Raw genomic sequence first — 18,591 nt, forward strand, 5'->3', positions numbered from 1 at the left:
AGATAGAGTTTGAAAATATGGAGACAGACAGACAGTCATATAGCCTCTTATATATTAGATTTCGTTTTTCTTTCTTTATGACTTTATTGGGCATTAATCAAGTCTTGCTTCTTTTCTGACAAGTTCTCATTTTTCTATTTGCGCAATAATCAGGGTTCGTTTGTCTTTTTTCTTAAAGTTTTATTTTACTTTATTTTTTCTAATGTAATGATCAAGTTTCCTTCTTTCCTTCGTTTATAACGAATTTCATTCTTTCTTTACTTATTTACTTACAGTTCGGCCCGGCTTTGCTCGGGATCTATGTACTGTTCATAACTTGCCCAACCTGTGAATAAACTTTATGTAAGATTTCAAATGTTTAGACCCAAATTTGCCTGCGTAATTTCGTGAGACCGCAGTACTCAATTTTTTTAAAACTTAACAAGTAACCTACATTTAAAATTCCAAATGTTTAGACCCAAAATTGGCGGAGGAGTTTGGTTGAGTTTTCAAAGGTCAAATCGTTGAACTTTGACCCTTCGACAGCGAAATTTCTTGCCGAAAACTGATTTAAAAGATTTTCCCAAATCTCAATTCTCCTTATGTCAAATCTCGAGTCTGTAGACTGAAAATTATCAGAGTTATTTGGTAGGAAATGTACAAACACACACGCGCGCGCACGGGAGAGAGAGAGAGAGAGAGAGAGAGAGAGAGAGAGAGAGAGAGAGAGCAGATATTTTCCCTATTATAGAGAAATAGATTAATTATGTAATGTTTTCTTGCTTTTTATTTTCCAACAATATTTCATTTTTTTTAAATTTCTTTTCCATATAATGATTACATTTCTTTCCTTTCATCTTTTATAAGGAATTTAATTTTTATTATGTAATAATCAGATATTTTTTCTTTTCCTTTTTATAATAACGTTTAAGTTTTTTCTTATTTTTTTTTTTTTTTGATGTAATAATCAACTTTCTTTCTTTTGGTTTTATAATGTTCGAATGTTTTCCATTCTTTATTTCCTCTTAGTGTATATGCCGGGATTTTTAAATTATTTCCTCCGTAATGTTCAGCTTTAGAGTTTGAACATATGCAGACAGACAGATAGACAGACAGACAGTCATATAGTCTCTTATATATTAGATTTCGTATAAAGTAATATATAAAAACAAAACTTTCTTGTTTGTCTTCTACAATCTTAACGTTTTTTTTTCTTTCCTCTTTTCTTTAAGAATGTAATTGTTTATAATTTGTTATTTTTCTTCTTTCATATTTTTATTTATTTTTTTTTATTTTATTTTCTCTGTGATTCCTTTTCTTTTTTCGTTTTTTGTTGTTGTTTTTTCTTTTCCCTTTTCTTTCTTTGTAAACTCTATTTTCCACTGCTTTTCATTCTTCTTTCTTTTCTCTTTCTTTTTACTTCTCTCCTACATTCTTTTTTCTTATCCACTGTCCTTTTTTGATTTTTCATTGCCTCTGTATCTGACAATACCATTTTTTCTATAATTTTTTCTATAATTTCTTTTTTTCTTTGATATTGCATTCTCTTTTTCCTTCCTTTCTTTCATTTTTCTATAGTTTCTTTCTTTCGTTCTTTCTTTTTTTTTTTGTTTGGAGAATTTTCTTTTCTTGTTAATTTCGTGTCCATTTCTTGTTTATTTCTTTTCGTTGTCTTTGCGTCTTTTCTATTTCTTTAAAAATTTGAATTTTCGATATAATACATTTCATCTTCTTTATTTTCTCTTTTTCCCCTTGTTTGTTCCCTCGTATTTTTCTATTTTCTATTATCTTACCTAACGTTCCTTCTTTCTTTTTTTTCTATTTCAACTGGCTTCTTTGAGAATGTCACCTTATTCTGTAGTTTGTTTCTTTTTCTTTTATTCCTTTCTTTCTTTATTTTTTGCTTTCTTTCTTTTTATTGCTTCTTTCCTTCTTCCTTTCTGTCTTCATAACTTTCTCATTTTCTTTCTTTTTCCATCTTTCTTTCTTCCTTTTTTCTGTCTTAATTCATTCCTTTTTTCTTATTTATTCCTTTTTTTCTTCTTCCTTCCTTCCTTTCTTTCTGTCCTTCTCCATTTCTTTCTTTGCTTTTTCTTTCTTTCTTTTCTCTTTCTTCCTTATTTTGTTCCTTCCTTCTTTCCTTTTTACTTCATTTGGTCCTAGCTTCCTTTTTGTATTTCTTTCTTTCTTTTTTCTCCCTTTTTTCTTCAATTTTTTTCTTTCCGCATCCGTTCTTCCCTTCCATCCTCTTTCTTTTGTTTCTTTCTTTCTAAAATACTTAGTCATCGCCTATTATTCCTTTCTCTCCATTATCTGTTCTCTTTCCAAACATTTTACATTCGTTTCGTTTCTCCACTACAACACCTTCCAGAAGCGAAAGATTTGTGGTGTGAAAAAAAAAGGACAGAGATAAAAAGATCTTTCTCCTTAAACATTTCCTACTTTCGCTTTCCATGCTTATACATACCCCCCACCCACCCAAAAAATATGCAAAACAATATTCCCTTATCCGTCGTCTCCCACTTTCCTTGCCTGGATGTGTGACTCCAACACTACTCACACTCATGCATCATTCACAAACTCCACGCGTGTATGTGTGTCCGTGTATCTGATCCGATTGTGTCTCCGGTGATTCGTTCGTTCCTTCCAAAATCGACTCGACCACCAGAAACGGCACAAAACTTAGCGACAGCGGCAACAGCAGCAGCTATGACGGCAATGGCTCGCTAGTCGGTCGCTTGGTCAATTTTTTTTTTCATACCCACATCGAAAGAATAAACGACCAGCGGTTTCTTCTTGACCAGTGACTAAACGCAACTGATGCCTACGCACTTATAGACTAGCACGAAGCACATGTAATGTGAGAGCGTGTTGTACGCACTTAATTTTTACCCCCGTGCCGTTCTCGGCGAGGTACACTTGGGTACGAGTGAATTAATTTGGGAGGAGGACAGGGTAGAACGAGTAACAAGTGTTTCTCTCTATCGGTATAAAAGAAAGACAGGTTGACAAAGGAACATTACCGTCATTCATTATCGTTGCCCCTCTTCTACTTTTTCTGTCTTCCTCTTCTGCCCCTTTTCGTTGTTATTGTTATTGTTATGACCATCTCTGTTACCGGGAGGGCTAATGGCTGGCGAAGCAAGGGGAAAAAGGCTACCTCTTTCTGACCATCGCTGGACTCTACGGAACAACCTTTTTTATACACGTTCTCTCTAAATTCTTCAGGTAAGATTTCTGACGTAACAACTTTCTTTCTATCTTTCGGTTTTCTCCTTCTTTTTATATGGTTTTATCATTTGTTTTTTGTTTGTTTTCTGAATTCTTCCCTCCATCCATCGAGTGTGACATCTATTTTCCTTATCCAGAATGAAAGAAATAATAAATAACAATTAAAGAAAATAGAACTACTTCATTAAAAAGATATTCATCATAAAAATTCAAACATCTAAAATCAGAATTGTCAGTATTTAAAAAAAATAAACACAAAATAAATTCGACGACTAAACAGTTACAGCAATAAAAATACATTTCTTATAAATAATTTAACATAATCTAAAATAAAAAAAACCTTGATTATTTATATTATTCGCTGCTTGCAAATATAACACAAACTGAAAAACAAAACATCCAAACATAAGACATTTACGCTTAAGATAATTAAAATTATTATTATTATTATTATTATTATTATTATTATTATTATTATTATTATTATTATTATTATTATTACAATGATTATCGCTTCATGAAAATCAGTTTAAATTGTAAAAGACATATATTTTACCATTTCAAGAATAGGGAAAATGTGTTGTGATATTTAAATTCTTCGATTCAAGAATTTATGGATTCTGATGAACTTTTTTTGCTATTGTAATAAATCTGCGGCAAAAATAGCAAATTCATTCAGAAATAATTTATTTAAAAAGCAATAGAAACATATACAGATATACACTTGCTTATATTCATTAATGCTTAGTAATTGTTTCTGTCATCTTCTATCTGTCATTCTCTGTCTCCACCTCACTCTCTCTCTATCTATCTCTTTCTCTCTCCCTCTCTATCTATCTATCTATCTATCTATCTATCTATCTGTATATGTGTGTGTGTGTGTGTGTGTGTGGCGGGGGGGGGAGATGTACTTGTTTCACAATATTTACAAAATATTCCGCAGTTTTAACACCCATACATCTTATATATGTTTTTAAAGCAACATAATTAAATCTCTAATTTACTATATCCATATATATTTAATACACACACACACAACACACACACACACACACACACACACATATATATGAGTTTGTGTGTATGACGTTGCAATTGTGTTTGATGTATATATATATATATATGTATATATATATATCTCAAACACAATTGCAATGTCATACAAACATATATATATATATATATATATATATATATATATATATATATATGAATTCCACATTAATATAAAATTATATCCGTCTATATGTTTTGCCACCACACACATACACGCACACACACTAACACATATATATATATATACATGAAAGAGTATACGAAAGATATACATATATATATATATATATGCACACATACAGAGGTAAAAAACACATAGATATAATTTTCATAATAATGTGGAGCGTATATACATATATACGTGTATATAAATAACTATATATGCATATGAATAAATACAGGCGAATATATAGGAAAACGTTTAGATGTATTTCATGTAAATATATACGTATATATTTGCTTGTATGTCTAACCATCTATCTATCAATCTCAATGTAGGCAAACTAATAGCTGTATGCATAGATAGATTAAAATGTACGTATACTTATAAAACAAAATTCTAAACATATTGTGTACAATGTATATAACTTTGGTAAAAAAAAACATAGAACACTATAGACATTTGATAATCCGTATATATGCATCAAGATTTCTCTTACTTTCGTAATTTCTGTTGATGGGGTCGCGGGTTGGAAGTCGTTTGTTTAAAAAAGGACAGAGTTCGAGCTCAGTTCTAATCTCTAACTCGTCTAAATTTATGACTAGCTAAACAATCTATCTTTGAATGGTAATATATATATATATATATATATATATATGATGCACTCACACATATACAATTAAATAACAACCCACCCACACACAAAGATAACCATACACATACACACACATATATATATATAAACACACACACACACACACACATATACACATATCATATCTTTTTATTCATGAAATATTTTGTTACATTCCTCGGGCCAGAGTAAATAGATTTTTTTACTCTAGTCTGAGTAAGCTAGACTGTGAGTGAAGTCGCAACTGAAACATGTATGCACATATATAGCCAAACTTCGTAAATGATAAGGAACGGCAAATTGTGTTTTTAGGTAAACATCTGATGAGTACGTGACTAAACATGCAGCAATAACATAAGTTTACAAACTTGTAAGTCGCAATACAAATGAATACTGTAATGGCCACCTTTTAGAAAATTAATAAATGGCCAACTGAGAAAACTTGATGTTTGGAACTTTGAGCATTATTTACTATATATATATATATATATATATATATATATATATAATATATATTAATCCTGAACTTTGAACTTTCTATCTATATTTTCGATTATACGATTTAACCTTTAAAATAAAATAAAACGGCAGGTCCCACAATATTATTGTAAAAACACCTTAATAATAATAATAATAATAATAATAATAATAATAATAATAATAATATATATATATATATATATATATATATATATATATATATATATATTCGGGTGTATCTATCTACCAATGCTAATATATATATACACACTAGCACGCCGCTCGTAAAATACGCTTAAATATGATATTTTGATTAATGTAAATTTCTTATTTATTTTTATATAATATTGGACCCAATATATAATAATGATTTAAAAAGTTTTACAAAAAAATAACTCGATCGCCACTGCTGAGAATCGAAACTAAAACCTTTAGCTTATGATTTACTTTTTCCTTTGACGTTAATGCCCGTGCTATGAAGACATGTTTGCTGCAAGGCTAAAAATTAAAACATAACCAATAGTTATAACGTTACACATCCATATTCGACCTTCACCTGGCCAATCTCATTATTTTAATTTTCACACTTTTTTCTTCGGTTCAAACCCAAACATATAGTTTCGATTACCTTTATATATTAAGTTTCATGTGTTTAGACACAAAATTGACAAAGGAGTTTGGTAGGCAACATTTTTTAAACAATTTGTTTTACACATACGTAAATATATATAGAAAGAGGTTTGTGTTTACTGTAACATTTTTACACAAATATTACGCAAGTATAAATCATGTAAAATATTTGCATGAATATAATTACACGTAATCGTTAACTAAAGATCATCATCCCATAAGAAAACCGAAAAACTAATAGGAAATTAATTAAAATGAATGTTTAAAAGTATATGCAAATTAGCTAGGTCTTTTGTAGATGAATGCAATTCCGCGACCCATATATAACAAAATAGTATTTCGTTATTATATAAATAGATAAAAAATGGTTTTAATATGAATATTTATACACAAAAAAAAAAATTATAAGAGTATATATATATACAGGTGTATCTAATACTTTAAATAATGTATACACACACACATATATATATATGCGCGAACGTTTCTATCTATCAATATATATATATATATATATATATGTATACATATATATATATACATATATACACACAGGTGTATCTGATAGTATAGGTTTACTGTAAATGATATATATATATATGTGTGTGTGTGTGTGTTGTGTGCGTGTGCGTGTGTGTATGTGTGCAGAAACACATCGACGCATTCACATATATACGCATGCAATTCAACAAGCACATTTGCCCACACACCTGTATAGGAGAGAACTTTAATGCCTACTAGATACTACCCTCGATGGCCTGAAGTCTTTCAGAACAATTTATCATGAGGATACATTTACCTCGAAGTAAACTCTGACTAAATATTCAAAATCACATAATATTCGCAGCCCAAATAAGATCTCTCTTTTGTGGCTAACCCACAATAGCTTTCACGAGGAATGGTATACCATCTCCAAGTGATGTTACCTCAATTAATAGCACGAAGGTGGATACTCCACCAGACTAGATTAATCCTTGTCCTGGACCTGGACCAAAGAGTTACTATAACATATGAAAATGGTTAATTGAAGAGAGAAAAAAATATGTTCTCAATTTCTTTACTGACTCAGTGTTTGAGGGATAGAGAATTTTAATGGAACATTCGAATATCTATGTATCTTATATAAAGATAAACTTTCAGATCCAGAGAATGGGTTCCTTGATTTCTGAGAACATCGACTAAAGTAAAATAAATTTCAATATATATATATATATATATATATATATATATATATATATATATATATATATATATACATATATATAGTTTGGAAAATATATATGACATAAGCTACACAGATTTTTCCGCCTTTCGTTCTTGTTATTGCCATATCTATTTTCAATGCTATTTATCTAGCTCTCCTTGCATACTGAGCACTGTCGAAGTAAATACTGAAAATATTTTCATAAAATTTATGTTGATACATAAAATAATATATATATATATATATATATATATATATAGAGAGAGAGAGAGAGAGAGAGAGAGAGAATGAAGTTTTGTGCATATACAAATTGGCTTCATCCGTGCATACGTGTTTCATTTGCAACGTTATTCCTCAGTCCAGAGTAAATATATTTATACGTACTCTATTTTTCTTTATTCTCAGGAAGCTAGACTTTGAATAAAGTCACGACTAATGACTCATGTGTGTGTAAGTTCGAACTAATGCAGCTGTAAAGAAAAATTGCTTACTTGAAGTAGTCTGACTATCCATTGTTCTAATTCAAACATGTTTGCAAATGTGTAGACATAAAAAAAATCTATATTTAATATATATATAATGTCAGACGTTCCAAAAGTCAGGTATCCTGTTTGTTAACTCCTGATAGGCTCTTTTAATTGCTCAGTCATAAAACTCTGAGCATACTTTGTCACTGACTTCTCAAGCCACTCTAAAATCGACGAACCCATATCCTAAATGTACTGAAATCGACTGGCTCGGCTTCATAAACGTTCAATAGGTGGCGACGAAAGTAAATCGGTTCAATTTTTCTGCATGGGGGTATATCAATGACTCATCTCAGCTTTTGGCGCACGTCCATGACAGGGATTACTTTCTAAGAGTCTCATACCGTCAATATCTGCAACAGAGAAGCGAAATTTTCAGATCATAAAAGCATAAGTTCAGTCATCACACCAGTGCAGTTTACATTTACATTTGATCCATTCGGTGGATAGAGAAAGATAGGAGGCATTACTTTTGGAATGCCCCTCGTGTATGCACCTTTATGTATTAAGTGGTAGACTATGAAACGTTAGCAGTGCAAATAGGAACTCTTCAAAAGCTCACCAGTCTGTCACTGTTCATCCCTTCATCATTTGTGCTGCATAACCCATTGCTACTGAACTCAAACAACAGTAGTTCAAGAAAGATACAGTTCAAATTTGCACAATACCTGCTTTATTTAAGACTCCTCGCGTTGTCACTTTTACAGAGGTTATTCAGTGTCTCTTGAGTTAAAACATAACTATTAGGTCATCCCATAAGTTCTGTTCGAATTCATGATTTGAGATTGTTTTCAGATAATTCATGAGTCATCCATTTTTCAAGTTTAGGAACTTTTCCAAGTTGTTGAAGATGACGATAAACCGTTGCATGATTTGAACTCAGTTTTATTGCCAATTCCTCAATTCATAAAGCAGGATTTTCTTCAAGAGCTGCTTCAAGAAACTAATCATAAAACTCAACTGGACGTCCGGTTCGATCTTTATTTTAAAGAGTGAAATCTCTACTTCTGAATTTCGCAAACCACCTTCTGCAAGTTCTTTCATTCACGCATTCCTTTCCATAAACTGAGTGAATATTTCTAGCCGCTTTGGCTGCTGAGTTTCCTTTCTTGAACTCATAAAGCATTATGTGCCTCAAATGATTCTTAGGCACTTTCATGTTAGTAGGGTTGTAATCAAGCAAATTAAAATTTTAGCGTTCTGTAAAAAATTGTAATCAGTTAAAATGCATCTAAACATCGTAAAAAATTATACAATATAAACAATACTTTTAAAGTTTCGTTCAATTTAAAAACAAAAATTAAAATTCGGACAGAACTTACTGGTCGACCTGATAATTCAAGATCGTAGATCTTGCACACACAAACGACTCAATAGTATTTTACAAAAAAAGCTTTACATTAAATAAGTAATACTAATGTTCATGTGAACACTTTTTAATTGCAATTATATAGATAGCCGATGCCCCACGAAGCTATATCTAGAAAATCCATTACCAATTTTTAAAATAGGGATCTATGAATGCAGACCCCATTTTACTATAAAAAAACAAAAGTCTAAATTTTCCTTCTATACTGAAGTCACTCACTAGAGGAAATTATCGGTTAGTTCCATAAAATGGTTGATTTTTTTTTTTTTTACTTGAGGGGTCACTGCTTATCACGAAGACCACACCCAGGCAAGTGTTAGGTAAATGGTGAGGCAGCACCATGATGATTAGTAATGATCGAACTTATGTAGGGTTCTATTATTTAAGAGGACGGCTCAACAAGAACTTATTTACACTAGACTTAAAAACGAATATGTTATAGTAAGCTGAGAAGCAACCCTACGGTATTGTATCTCACAGACGGACAGTTCTAAGGAAAAAAAAAACTCTGCCAATGGAATTTTCGTTTGGTTTTAGGGACAGTGAGAGTGAGGGAACTTGTTGACGGTTGTTGTGACTAGACAAGTATTTCTTGCAAACGTTTTACTGGGAGGGGCCATGGAATGGAGCTCAGTCGATCACGTACCATCATTAAAGATTAAAATTAGGATATTACCCCATTAAACCTTATGTTTATAATCCTTAAGGGATCCTAAGAGGCAATATAAATTCATGAGTATTGATCAAATTTAATGCAAATTTCAAATATTTGAATATTTAAATGGGGGGGGGTCTGCTCCCCTAAAAGCCCTTTAAATAAAAAAAAGAAACCGAAATTTAAGGAATGAATATTAATTGATGTCTAATACTTATTGTTAATATTTTGTGAAACTCAGAGATATTAGAATTCTTACTCAGGGCTTCAACCCTATTTTTCCCCTTTTTGCATTAAAATCAATTAAACTAAATATAGCTTACATTGTCCTTTTTTAGGCTTAGAAGTTGTGTTTCAAAATTCATGATTATTAGTTAATTAGTTTACACATGCATCCTGTACAAACAAATATATAAACATAAACGACGTTGCTCGGGATTGAATGAGGATCAACGAATGTTCCATACTTCCAATACTTTCTTTTATCATCAAAATCAGTGAATCGACCATTTTTCTATCAAATTGATTCATTGCCTGCTCTAGTTGGCGAACCACCATGGAGTACCAGGAGGAAGCTTCACATGCCTCCCCACAGTAACATAGTCCATAATATACTGTAGTTGTAATACATTGCACTGTAGAGAACCTACTGTTGATTTTATGAAATTCTTTTTATATATAATCCATCCTCATAGCCCTTGAGCCCCTGGAGGGGCATAGGCCATCTAAAACTTTTTGTAGATGTTTTTGTAGCGAGGAGTTTTTTTTTTACAAGGTGAGAGTGCTGGTCCCACGCCCAACCTTCCCAGAAGGTACTTACAGCGCCTAGCCTTCCCAAATGGTCACCCATCTGGTACTGTCCAGGCTCAACGTTGCTTAACTTTGGTGATCTGGCGAGCACCGGTGTGTCAACATGATTGTCCCGTACATTTTATATATAATGAGATAAAGTTTAAAATGTAAAAATCAAGTATCATGGTTCAATTGTGTTCTTAACAGAAACGTTTATTTCGAACGTGCTCCTGTTTTATCAAAGAACCTACTGTTGACTTTATATACCGGGCCTTTCTGCTTGTGCAGTTATAAAACTTCTCAAATCAAATTGTGATGTTAGGCTGTATAAGAGTGTTAACTTTAGTCAAAATCGGACTGTTCTTTCTTTAATCAGATTTTTTTTGATTATCGGTACTAATCAGAGGCATTCTCATATAAAACCTATCTAAGAATACTCCAAGACATATATCATTTGTGGAACTTTATTAAAATCGGCTCAGCTGTTTCGAAACCATAGAGAACTAACTCACACACACACATATATAAACACACACAAAGTGCCATTTATATATATATCTATAATATAAAGCTGAATGTCTGTGTGTGTATGTGTGTGTCTGGTCACGAATAGGCTCCTATATGGTTGACTATTTTTAAAAAAACTGATTATATATAATGATAGAAGATGTATCGAGACACAGGAATGGGTATGTTTGATCTGGCAGAATGGTGGTTCATTAAAATTGTGGGGTCTGAGTACGCGCCTGCTCCACAAAGTATGGAAATAAAAAAATTTAAAATAAAAAAAAAACGTTTACAACTGGTTTTGATATAGATGTACATAATAATACTTTGATAAGTATGTTTTAACTTAAATAGGGATGGTATAATAAAATTGTGAGGTCTGAGTTCGCGCCTGATCTGCATAGAATGGAAATAGGCACAAACTTTAATAAAGACTTTTCATATTTATCTGCGTAAGTATACTTCGATAATTATGTTTCAGTTTGAAGAAATATGGTATAATAAAATTATGGGGTCTTCGTTCGTGCCTGACCTCCATAGAATGTAAATATGTCACAAAGTTTAACAAGGTTTTTTAATATAGATCCGCAGAATATTGTTTTTTTTTTTTTTTTTTATTACATTTTCACCCCAAACAAGGCAAATTGCCACTTTGGTGTAGGGGGCTACTATCAGGGGTAACAACTACTGGGGTACTATGTAGGGATTTGGGCAGCAAGGTGTCGGTTCACGTTACACTTGAACTTCTGCACGTCAGTACTGTTGGGGAAGCAGGGACCTGGAATGGAATTCCAGAGTCTTGCGGTTCTGGGAAAGAAACTATTGGAGTAAAAAGATCTTTTACATCTAGGGACCTCTACAGTGTGGGGGTGGGATCTAGTAGCCTGTCGGGTTTGTCGAGGGTGCTCGCGTCGTGGGGGCACAAGTGATTGCAGTTCGTCAGAGCATTCACCACTAAAATACTTGTAGAAAAGGCAGAGGGATGCAACTTTTCGTCGATGGGACAGAGGCTGAAGCTTAGATGCCAGTTCAGGGCCTATCAGGTTTGCGACTCTCTTTTGAACCTTGTCAAGGAGCGAGAGACTAGTAGCAGATGCACCAGCCCAGATGTGGCAGCAATACTCCATACATGGGCGAATGGTGGCCTTATAGAGGTACAGGATACTTTCGGGTGTTAGTAGTTTTCTAGCACGGTAGAGAGAGCCTACCTTTCTTGCAGCGGCCCTGGCAATGCCTTCAATGTAATTGTCCCAACTCATGTTTCCTGTGAACGTTAGGCCAAGGAGTTTGAAAGATGGACTCTCAGATAAAGAGTCGTTGGCCATTGCTATGGGTGGTAGAGAGGGTTTCTTGTAATTATTGAATGAAACTAGTTTAGTCTTGGCAGCATTGAATGCGACCAACCACTTTTGTCCCCATTCCACTACAGATTGGAGGTCTTCCTCTAGTGTTTCTGCCATTTCTTTAGAAATGTGTTCATTCGTCTTCCTGTCGTGTCTGCCATAGAGTGTAGTGTCATCAGCATATATACCCATCTCAGAGGCAATGTTGTCGGGGAGGTCATTTATGAATATCAGGAACAATAGAGGTCCAAGGATAGAACCCTGGGGCACTCCCGCATTTATATCATATTGTTTAGATGTGCGACCGTCGAGGACTACCTGGGTTTTTCTCTTATCTAAGAAGGATTTAATTATGTTAAGTATTCTACCAGTGATACCGTATGATCTGATTTTACTGAGGAGACCCTCATGCCATACCCTGTCAAAAGCCTTAGATATATCTAGAGCTCAGTGTGAACATGTATGGTATAATAAATTATGCGGTTTATCTATTTTATTTTTACTTTCATCATATTTTGCTTTGGTTTTGATACGCCCAAATTCGAAGCTATCTCTTTACAACCCTTCCTTTTCATAACTTATACTTTCATAAATCAGAGTCCATTTGGACACAGTCAACGACGGGTACTTTTGCTAGTATATATATATATATATATATATATATATATATATATATATATATATATCGATAGATCGATATGCGCACATCTAACTTAATATGATAAGAGCCATGAGTACTTACTCTTGCAGTATATGTTGGTTGGTTGTTTTTGTTTTATGGCATATCAACCCCTTTCGGATTATTTAATGCCGAATCCAGTGATTTTGAAGAAATATGTTTTAATAGAATATATTTGTTTTCTTCAAGTTGGTTTCTATTTAACCTATAGTTGGGACCCTAACAAGTACTACCAGTCCGGGTCAGAGTGGACCTGGGAGCAATGACAATTAAAGGGTGGCCCCACACTCCCCAAAGCCCGCAAGCTGGAGCCTCACCATCGGATATAGTTTAAGTTCATATCTAGAACCACAGTGTATGTTGGGTGTTTAAATGTGAGTAGGGTCTTGTGTACATGATTATATATGTACTTTTTTTATTAATATTTTCTACAGTGTAAGTTCTGAAAAAGCAAGGAGCCCATTTCATGGAGCTAACACTTGATCGCTGTATGAGTGTTGTATCCTTACTTTGAATAAGAATACAGCAAGAAACATGGGGTTATGGGTAAAAGACAAAGGAGTTTATTTACAAGGGAATACATGTGACATAAGAGTTACTCGACACCTTGTCTTGTTCTCTTCCTGTCTTGTTTCCTTCTGTCTCAATCACGTGAGGAGGTCAATATATCCATATTTCATTTCATCTATGAAGGGATGTTAGGTTATTCCATTACATCACCTTCCTCCCAAGTTAAATTCTTCCATAGAATTTTGCTTCTACCATTTTTTCCTTTTTAAATTTTGTCCAAAATATTCGGTCCTTTTTCTTTTCCTTTCACTTCTCCTTACCATTTGTGTTTGCCGATTTTGTACTTTTGGAGAGTGACTGGATTTCTGAGTTACTGGTACTTCCTTGTTTGGAGGTTGTATATGGAAAGTGTCATATAGCACTTCCATTGGTAACTCTTGGTTTCTGACTGTTTCTATGTATCGGGGTCTCAGTTGGTTAATATGTTTTTTGTGGAAAAAAGTCTGCCCTTTTATAATGTAAACTATTCTCCCTATTCTTCTTGAGATTATCCCTTCTTCCCAAAAACTCTTCCCCATAATTTTTGAAGAAAGCTTTATCCCCATCATTTTAAGTCTTGTTCTTACATTATCCTTGATAATTTTTTACTTTTTCTCTTGGGATTAACCAGTCGGACACCGAACATACCTTCCTGGCAAAAAAAATCAGCTGGGGATAATTTAGCATTTGTATTTGGATTTGGTGTTTTCCTATAAATTGCTAAGAATTTTTTAATGCCTGTTTCTTCCATGTCGATGTTATTATTCTTTTTTAAAGTTCGTTTAAAAGTATCGACACATCTTTCCGCTTGTCCGTTTGATCGAGGGTTAAAAGTTGGTGTTGTAATGTGTTCAATGGCCAGTGCCTCACAGTAGTGCTTGAATTCCTGACCTGTGAACATCTTGCCATTATCACTAACAATTGTTTTCGTAACTCCGAACCGACTAAATACCTCGTCCAGCGCTTTTATTCTGTTTGCCACTGTAGGGTGTTTGTATTTAAAAATTTCTGGCCATATTGACATATTATCTACGATTACTAGGTAATAATATCCCTTCAGAGGTCCTGCGGAATCGATATGGATGCGTGTCCAGGGTACATCTGTTTTAGGCCAATGCTGCGTATGTATGTAGTTGGCAACCTTTACATAATTTCGCCATTTTCTCAATGTCCTGATCCATTCCAGGCCAGTATGTGAATCATCTCATTAGGGCCTTCATTCTGGAGATACCAGGATGTCCCATGAGGAATTCTTTTAGGATTTTCTTTTGTAATACTTGCGGTATTACTATTCTGTCTGCGTACATCAGAGTTTCATCACACATAGAAAACGGAAACACTTTTAATCCTTTTCTATTCTTTTCGTCTTGTCCCACTTGTTTTCTATCTTGTTGATATATTTATCTGTTTTCACTGTTTTCTTTATTTCCTCAAGTTTAACAGGAAGTTCCCTAACAGTATTTATTAATATATCTGTTAGTTCATTTCCTTCTTTTAGTGCTGCTATAACAGTTTCTTCAAATTCAGTTTTACTGGGGATCAATCTCGACAAACCATCTGCATGTGCAATTTTACTAGATGCTAGGTGTTTGGTTTTAAAATCGTAATTGAGCAAAATAATACTCTATCTCTGTAATCTATTTGCCATATGAGTAGGAATCCCTTTTTTCGAACCAAAAATCGATAGTAATGGTTTATGGTCCGTTTTCAAGACGAAAGATCTTCCATGAATGAATCTATGAAACTTTCCCATGGCATACACAATCGCCAGACCCTGTTTTTCGATCTGACTGTACTTTCTTTCACAGGGTAATAAAACCCTCGAGGCCTGAGAAATAGGTTTAGTAGATCCGTCTTCCATTCTGTGTAGAAGCACGACTCCTAAACTGTATTCACTCGCATCTGCCGCTACAATTAGATCCTTTTTCAGATCGTAATTTGCTAACGCTAGATCCGATAAGAAACATCTTTTAATTTTTTTGAATGCTTTCTCACATTCCTTTGTCCAAAGCCATTTTTGATTCTTCTTCAATAATTCATTTAATGGTGCTCTTAGTTCGTGCATATTTGGGATATGAGAATTATAGTAGTTTGCTAGACCCAAGAATGAGTGCAACTTCGCTACATTGTCTGGTCTAAGAATGTCTCTAATTGCTTCTGTCCTATTTGGGTTAGGTCTTCTACCTTTCCAATCAATTATTTTTCCCAAATATTCAATCTTGTCCATACCAAAATTACATTTTTCGAAAGCCACTTGAAATCCGTAGTCTTCTATTTTCTCGAATACCTTACGAATATGGTTTTTATGTTCTTCAACATTTTTGCTTCTTATCAAAATGTTGTCTAAATAAGCCATTGCAAAATCTAAGCATGCTAGCATGGCATCCATAATTTGTTGGAATAAATTTGGTGCTACTTTTAACCCAAACAGCAATCGTTTTAGGGAAAATAATCCTTTATGACTATTCATTGTCAGGTATTTAGAACAATCTGCGTGGACTTTGACCTGCAAGTATGCTTCTGATAAGTCAATTTTTGTGAAAATGTTTGCTCCATTTAACTTAGAAAATATTTCCTCGGGGGGTAGGGAGTGGATAGTTATGATCCTTTAAGGAATCATTCAGTCCCGTCGAAAAATCCCCACATACCCTGATTTTTTATTTTTATTTTTCACATAAACTGTGGGTGATGCCCATTCAGAATAGTCCACTTTTTTATTACTTCGATTTCTTGGAGTCTTATTTTATTCTTTCTCAATCTAATGCCGAATACGGAATCTTCCTTTTGGGTTTAAACACCGGTTTCGCTTCATCTTTTAGTTCAAATTTCACTTCCGTCAGAAAATACATTTTTAAAATCCTTCTTCAAATCCCAACAAATCTTTCTGGCAGTTCGGGACTTTCAGATCCTGTCAAATTTACTCTTTTGCAAAATGAGTTCATTCGTTTCTCCCATTACTTGAAAAGTATAATCAAATCTATACCGAATAGATTAGAATTTTTTCCGCGTATCACATACATTTTAGTTTTTACTGTATTTTCATTCAGGGTCACATTAGTATAACATTCACCCTTAAATTTTAATCTATTTCCAGACATTCCTCTGGCAATTTTCTTTATATTTTGCAGCTTTTAAGAACCAATTTTCTTCCATGTTGTTTCATCAATTAAGGATATGTCACTTTTAGTATCCAAAAGACAGTTTATTTTCCGGCCATTAATTCTAACTTCAATATATTTCCTTTTTTACCATACATGGACTCCTTTTTAGAATCAATGGTCTTTATTTCAGGCTTACAGTATTTCTCCTTTTTGCATACTGTTGACTTGTTTTTATTACACCCGCACTTATAGCGTATTTTGCTTTTGAAGTAGCACTTTTTTGTGAAGTGATTCTTTCCTCCACACGTCTTACAGTATTTCTTAAATAGTGGTAACCTTGCTTTACCCTTTGTATCTTGTCAACATTTTTCTCTTCGATACTAGTATTATCTTGTTTTAAATTTAACAGTTTCTGACATTCCTCAGTAACTTTCTTTAACGTTATTTCTGTCTTGGTTCATAACGGATAATATCCTAGAACGAATCTCTTTATCCTTCGAGGATGTTAACTCTTGCATAAATATCAAGCATTTAACATGTCCTCTTTTAGGTCTTTCAATTTAAATAACTCGCATTGGGCATTTACTCTCCCAGCATAGGCGATAAAGTCTTCATCACCTTGTTTCAAAATATTTAAACATCTATAACGAGCATAAAATAAGCTATCCCGCTCCCCGAAAACGTTCGCTAAAATTTCTATAGTCTCTTTAAAAGAAATATCTTCGGGTTTCCTTGGGAGTATGAAATTGGTATACTTGGTATTTTCATGGGAACCCAGTTTTTGCAACAGTAAAATAATGTTTTCTTCATCCGACCAGGCCTGACATCGTTTGGAAAAAAATATTTTCGTATCTACGATAATATGCTGGAAATGTTAAGCCATTAGTTGGTTCATATAAATATTCTGTCAGCGAATTTACAATTCCTTCCGGAGTGAACCGACAATCCTTTTTTTTTATCTTGTTTCATTAATATTGTTTTTAATACTTCATTTCGTTTTAACTGTTCTTTTTGTAAAAATTCCATCTGGCTTTGTTGAGCCGCCAGTGTTAATTGTATAGTTTTTGTAAACTGGCTAATTGTTCCATGTTGAAGCATTTTTTTAAACACAGTAATAAAAAAGGGTAAACAGTACCTGCACAAAGCATTAAATAAATTCACTGAATAGTTTTTGTTTTTCTAACCACAAAAAGAAACATTCTTTTGTAGACAAAGTTTTGGAGGGGGTTACACACACGAAATTGACATCGAACCAACAGCATACAAGCGTTCCTTCCCGCCGTATTTTTTCTTCTTATGAAACAAAAAAAAAATTGAAATGGACAGGCTCTTGCGTTCCGAGAAAAATTGTTCTTTTCTAATGCTTCGTGAAATGTCAATTTCTCTTTTTTTTTTAGAAGGACCGTAACAGACTGAATTAAAAAAAAAACTTACTTTTTGTGTGTGTCTTAACATTTTTCTTTTTTTTTCAGATGTTGATTTTTTTTCGTGCAGCTTTTTTCCTTCATTGTCCAATATCTTTTTGGCTTCAAGGCTCCTTTTTGTGAATTCGAATCGTGTCGCCATTTGTTATATTCTTACTTTAAATAAGAATACAGCAAGAAACACGGGGTAATGGGTGAAAGACAACGGGTGCATTTACAAGGGAATACATGTGACATTAGAGGCACTTGGCATCTTTTCTTATTCTCTTCC

At 33.3% G+C, this 18,591-nt stretch overlaps 1 protein-coding gene across 1 annotated transcript in view; it reads left to right on the forward strand.

The window, feature by feature from the left end:
- Positions 1–2,309: 2,309 nt before the first annotated feature.
- Positions 2,310–18,591, forward strand: part of LOC145268037 (uncharacterized) — an 844,587-nt gene continuing 828,305 nt past the window's right edge. The window contains exon 1 of the mRNA XM_080123346.1: positions 2,310–3,207. The gene's annotated coding sequence lies outside the window, so the exon portion shown is untranslated. The remainder of the gene's footprint in view (positions 3,208–18,591) is intronic.

The sequence above is a fragment of the Euprymna scolopes genome, chromosome 4, assembly GCF_053919585.1.
Source record: "Euprymna scolopes isolate OS-2025 chromosome 4, ASM5391958v1, whole genome shotgun sequence".
In the NCBI taxonomy this organism is placed as follows: Eukaryota; Metazoa; Mollusca; class Cephalopoda; order Sepiida; family Sepiolidae; genus Euprymna; species Euprymna scolopes.